This window comes from Hemicordylus capensis, chromosome 9, assembly GCF_027244095.1.
Source record: "Hemicordylus capensis ecotype Gifberg chromosome 9, rHemCap1.1.pri, whole genome shotgun sequence".
Lineage (NCBI taxonomy): Eukaryota > Metazoa > Chordata > Lepidosauria > Squamata > Cordylidae > Hemicordylus > Hemicordylus capensis.
In genome coordinates this window covers 4,606,531-4,612,442 of record NC_069665.1, presented here as the reverse complement: position 1 = coordinate 4,612,442, position 5,912 = coordinate 4,606,531, and the positions used below count along the sequence as shown (strand labels likewise).

Sequence of the window (5,912 nt, the reverse complement as noted above, 5' to 3'; positions counted from 1 at the left end):
GAAGCGAGGCGGGGCGGGGTGGCGGGACTCTGCTAGCCTCGGCCGCCCAGCGCGCTAGGCAGGCAGTGCCGCGGCTGACGCCTCTCCGGGGCAGGCGGCTGGCTCCGTCCCGAGCAGAGGCGCGCACGTCGAGCCGCAGCAGCAGGGAGTCTTTTCCTCCTCCTCCTCCCGGGGGCGCCCAGCCCAGTCCGGCGGAGTGGCCGGCGTCGGGGCTGCAGCGAGGGGCGCCCTCCGCCCGCCTCCGCCCGCCACCGACCCTCTCCTCCTCCTCCTCCGCCCGCTGCAGAGGGGGCGTCGTCGCGCCGCCCTCCCTCCTCCCTCCCGCGCGCTCCGCCCGCCGCTTCCCGGGCGCACTTGGGCAGCTGCTGCTCTTGCCGCCGCCGCCGCCGAGTGCGCGCCAGCCAGCAGCCCGGGCTGCCGAGAGCGAGGCGGGCGGGCGGGCGGGCGGGCGCCCTCGGAGGCGCTGCGCTCCGGGCCAAGAGGAGCCCAGCAGCCCCGGCGGAGGAGGAGGAGGAGGAAGAGGAGAGCCGCCTGCCTGCCGCTGCCGCCGCCGCCGCCGCCGCGCTCTCGCCCGCCCGCCCGGCATGGGCGCGGCGGCGCTGTCGGCAGGGAGCTGAGCAGCGCCTGGAGGACGCGCCCCGAGGAGCCCACGGTGAGTCCGCGCCCGCCCTGTTGCTCCAGCCTGCCTGGCCCCGCGGGGCGCGGCGGGCTTGCTGCTGCTGCTGCTCTGGGCAGCCTCGGCCTGGGCTCGCTCGCTGCCGTCGGGGCCCTGCCGCCGCCGCCGCCGCCGCCGCCCGGGCTGGGCGCTCGTGTTGGCAGGCGCCGGTTAGTCCCCCTGCCTGTTGCTGGGCCGGGAAGCGGACTTCTTCGCACGAGGGTTAAGACGGAGCTGGTTCCCTCCGGGCTGGCAAAGGGAAGGTGTGATGACTTGAGCAGCCTGGCTAAAGCAGCCCTCGAGGAGAGGCTGCCTCTGAGCAAGTGTAGAGCGCCGGAAGCCCCCGCACCCGCAGGTCTGCGGTGGGGGGAGGGCTGTCAGCCGGGCAGGATTCCTTTAAAAAGAGAGAGAAACACAACCTCCCTGAGCACAGGGTGACTTCCTGCCCGAAACAGGCCCAGGGGCTCATGATTTCATTGTTTATGATTCATGCGCTCTTTATTTTGATACTGAAGCACTACGCAGGGATCCAAAAACTTGGGTCCCCAGATGTTGTTGGACTACCATTCCCATCATCCCCAGCCACAGTGGTCATTGTGGACGGGGGGGGGATGGTAGGAGATGCAGTCCAACAACATCTGGGGACCCATCAGAAAGCAAGTTGCATGTTCAGGTTAGGAAGTGGCCTTCGGTGTTGGGGTTGCCCCATTCCAAAAGTGGTGCGGTGGAGTTGGAAGAGGGGGCAGGAAGGGGCAGCCAAAATGGTCAGTGGCCCAGAGCACCTTTCTCCAAGAAAAGGTCTCCTGGCTTGGTGCAGCGGGGAAATGACTTGATTAGCAAGCCAGAGGTTGCCTGTTCAAATCCCCGCTGGTATGTTTCCCAGACTATGGGAAACACCACTATCGGGCAGCAGCGATACAGGAAGATGCGGAAAGGCATCATCTCATACTGGGCAGGAGGAGGCAATGCCTCCTGCATTCTACCGAAGACAACCACAGGGCTCTGTGGGCGCCCGGAGTCACACCGACTCGAGGGCACACTTTACCTTTAGTTCAGAAAAAAAGCCATCAGGGTGGGGGTTAAGAGAGAGAGAGAGAGAGGTGTGGGGAGAGAGGGTTTCTTTCCTCTTGCAACATGAGAACCAGGGGGAACTGACTGGCAGGAGTACTTCACACAGCGCATAATGTAATCTGTGGAATTCATTGCCACAAGGTAGTGATGGCTGCTACTTTAGACTGTTTTAGAAGGAAACAAGTTAACGGAGGACAAGTCTATTGGTGCTTCTAGTCTTGATGGCTATAGGATCTATGGAATTTTCTCTGCCACAGGGTGTGGTGATGGCCACCAGCTTGAATGGCTTTAACGGGGCTTAGACAAATTCACGGAAGACAGGTCTATCAATGGCTACTAGTCTGGTGGCTATAGGCCATCTCCAGCCTCAAAGACAGGATGCCTGTGAGTACCAGTTGCAGGGGAGTAACAGCAGGAGGGAGGGCATGTCCTCAACTCCTGCCTGTGGGCCCCAGCGGCATCTGGTGGGCCACTGTGTGAAACAGGATGCTGGACTAGAGGGGCCTCCTTGGGCCTGATCCAGCTGGGCTGTTCTTATGGATTTTTCAAGGTTCAGAGTGAATGCCTCTGAATTCCACTCGCAGGGGAGCAACAGTCGGAGACAGTGTGTTGCCTTTGTCTCTTATTTGTCAGCTTTCCGGAGACATCTGGTGGGCCAGTAACAACCGAAGCTAGACTAGATTCACCTTGGCTCAGTCCAGCGGGCTCTTCTCAGCTTGGCCTTCAGCCATTGTGGCTGGGGACGATGGGAGTTGTAGTCCAACAACATCTGAGCACCCAAGTTTGGAAACACACTGCTGCACTGAGGTCCTTGTCTGAAGCCTAGCTCTGGGCTCCACCCATTCCAGGGCTTAGGAGGGCATCTGCTCTGGAGATGGGCCGCCCTCTGTTCTGGTGCTCTTGTTGTGGAGTGGCCTCCCCAGAGAAGTCCATGAGGAGCTGCTTGCCTGTGATATCTTTTAAGTACCAGATTAAAACCACATTTGGTAATGGACTTTATCTGGCTCAGCAATGACATTATATAAGTCATCCTGGTATACTGGAAATGACATGTTCCAATTCATGTGTGTTAGTTATCTGCTTTATATTCGTTGTGTTTTTATATGATGTACACGGTCTAAAGGTAAAGTGTGCCATCGAGTTGGTGCCAACTCCTGGAGCCCACAGAGCCCTGTGGTTGTCTTTGGTAGAATAAAGGAGGGGTTGACCATTGCCTCCTCTCGCGCAGTATGAGATGATGTTTACCTGATATAGTACCAGCGGGGATTCGAACCGGCAACCTTCTGCTTGTTAGTCAAGCATTTCCCCACTGCGCCACTTAAAACAGCCTAAAGGTACATATATCTGGCGGTATATAAACATGACAAATAAATAAATGTGTCTGCATAGAGAGTCAGGGTGTAACCTCACCCGAGTTGCATGCACACTTGCCGGACGTGCTCACGATTTAGCGCTGCCAGGCCTGAGGGCTTGATCTGAATTTTGCGGGTTTTAGCTTCCTTTTCAGGGTCTTCATTTCCTTCTTGGCTTGAGAAGAGCTTTTGCCATTAGCTCTGTCTGAGAACCAGCAATTTGTCCGGGCAGGTGCCGATCTGTTGTTAAGGAGAGCACTGCAGAGTGTGTCTGTCTCTAGGTATTCAACAGGAGGGGGGAATGAAACCTGCAGGACACGTTAATTACAGCACTTTCCGAGAACCAAGTGCAAAAGCAGGCTGGATTAAGAGGGACCAGAGATCTCATTTGGCAGCCGATTTCTCCGCGAAGGTGCCGCTAAATTATTCTAGCTGTCCTCAGACTCTCTAATAGACCAACCTGTTGAAAGCTGCAAGCCACTGCAGGGACTGAAAGGAGGCTCCAGAACGGAGATAAATGCCAGCTTGGTGCTAATGACCAAAGAGAGATGCCAGAGCAGATTGGAACAAAGAGAGAGAACCACAACGGGCCCTCGTGCAGATGTGGGACTATAAGTCCCACGATCCCTGACTCTTGGCTGCTATGGGTGGGGATGATGGGAACTGCAGTCCCCCAGTAGCTGGAGGACCAAGGTTGTGCAGCCCTGAGTTAGAGAAAAGTTTGCCTGCACTTTTTCTGGCAGGCCTTTGAACAGCTGCTTTGCTAGGGGAAACCCAACAGGTGAAGTTCTTCCCCATCTCTGCTTGCTGGGAAAGCCAAACTCCTACCTTGGGCCACAGCAGTTATGAGCAGCACTCAAAGCACCCTGCTCCAGAGCAGGGGCATAACTACCATTAGGCAAGGGGAGGCGGCTGCCTGGGGGCCCCCACGCCTCGAGGGCCCCCCCAGAGGCAAGTCACGTGAAGTGAGTGTGTGTGTATCAGCGAGGGGCCCATTTTAAAATTTTGTCTCTGGGCCCACTCCAGCCTCGTTACGCCCCTGCTCCAGAGTTGTGGTTCATGAATGCATTTTTAGTTTGGCAGGGCATTTATGACCCTGAAAACAAGATGCCACAAAAAGAAGAAGTCGAGATTGACTTGAGTTGAAAACATGCCCCCTTCCCCCATAGCATCTGGATCAGAGATGACCAACCCCAATACCAATGTGTGGGTTTTAGTTATTTATTTTTAACTGCTAGAATCTGGATTCAGTTGTGAGCAGAACAGCTGTGTGTTTCCTGCCCTAATTGTACTGCTTACCTGCCACAGGGCAGAGAGGTGGGGATGCATGTATATGTGTAATTCATTACTGCCTCTGGAGGGGTTTGGATAACTTCATGGAGGAGAGGTCGATCATGGCTATTAGGTGGAGGGCTAGAGGCCACCTCCAGCCTCAAAGGCAGGATGCCTCTGAGTACCAGTTGCAGAGGAGTAACAGCAGAAGAGAGGGCAGGCCCCTTTCAACTCCTGCCTGTGGGCTTCTCAAAGGCATCTGGTGGGCCACTGTGTGAAACGGGATGCTGGACTAGATGGGCCTCCTTGGGCCTGATCCAGCAGGGCTCTTCTTCTGTTCTTATGAGCATTTGCAACTGAAAAGGTCTGTTTTGTAAGCGCCAGATATTCTGTTTGTGATATGTGAGGAGCAGTGCCAGAGGGGGTGTTCTGAGTGCAGTGGATAAGATCCGGCCTTCCCATGCCTCTGGGGCTTTACAATGGAGGGCATCTTGTTTAATTTAGTTAATTTTATTATTGTTGTTGTGTCTTGTGTATCTCATTGTTGTGAGCCGCCCCGAGCAGTAGTGCACCAGAGGGGTGGGGTATAAATATTTTAAATAAATGATAATAATGTGTGTGCGTGGTGAGAGCGAGAGGTGAGAGCCCGTGCACGGGAAGCGGCCGCAGGGGGAAGTTTTGCAAACAGAATGTAGGGGCGTGTTTGTTTACAAGCAGACGTGTTGCAAAACAAATAAAATCTGTGAATCTTTGCAGGCGTCCGCTACTCCACTTCCAGTACATATCAACAGTCACAGTTGGGACAGCTTCACCCCTCGGCCAGCCTAGCTGGAGAGAGTGTGCAGGGGATGTGCCAGCTTAACTGCGCATGCGCGGGCTGCTCTCTCCAAAGGCCCTTCGGACAGGAGAGCAGGCTAGCCTTAGAACTGCTCCCTTTTTGCATCCAGGCCGTGGGGAGTTTTGCAACTCGGCAAGCGAGGTACAGGCCAGACGTTTCCAGGTAAAGTGTGCCGTCGAGTCGGTGTCGACTCCTGGCGCCCACAGAGCCCCGTGGTTGTCTTTGGTAGAATACAGGAGGGGTTTCCCATTGCCTCCTCCCACGCAGTATGAGATGATGCAGCATCTTCCTATATCGCTGCTGCCCGATATAGTCTAGGAAACATACCAGCATGGATTCAAACCGGCAACCTCTTGCTCCCTAGGCAAGTTCCTTCCCTGCTGCTCCATTAGGTGGCTTTCCAAACAAAAGAAGTGGTTTGTTTGTTTACCTATCCTATTTTTATACCATCTGATATGTATGTCTCTAGGTGGTGTTAGGCAGTGTTCCCTCTAAAGCCTGCGCACGCTCACACGTTTTTTAATGTCCGCTCAGTAAATTTTAGATCCCGCTCAGGTTGAATCAGGAAGGCCCCACTCTGAATGCTGAATGCCCATGGTGCACGCAGACTGCCTTGATGCTGCCGCCCAGAACAAACCTCATTCCGCACACAGATGGAAGAAATTAGAGAGGACACTGGTGTCGGGGCCAAGGGCTTGAAAGGGGTCGCGGGAAAGAGGGGTTG

At 55.5% G+C, this 5,912-nt stretch overlaps 1 protein-coding gene across 1 annotated transcript in view; it reads left to right on the top strand.

Moving 5' to 3' along the window:
• Positions 1 to 233: 233 nt before the first annotated feature.
• CPNE2 (copine 2) overlaps positions 234 to 5,912 on the top strand; it is a 102,897-nt gene continuing 97,218 nt past the window's right edge. The window contains exon 1 of the mRNA XM_053270418.1: positions 234 to 652. The gene's annotated coding sequence lies outside the window, so the exon portion shown is untranslated. The remainder of the gene's footprint in view (positions 653 to 5,912) is intronic.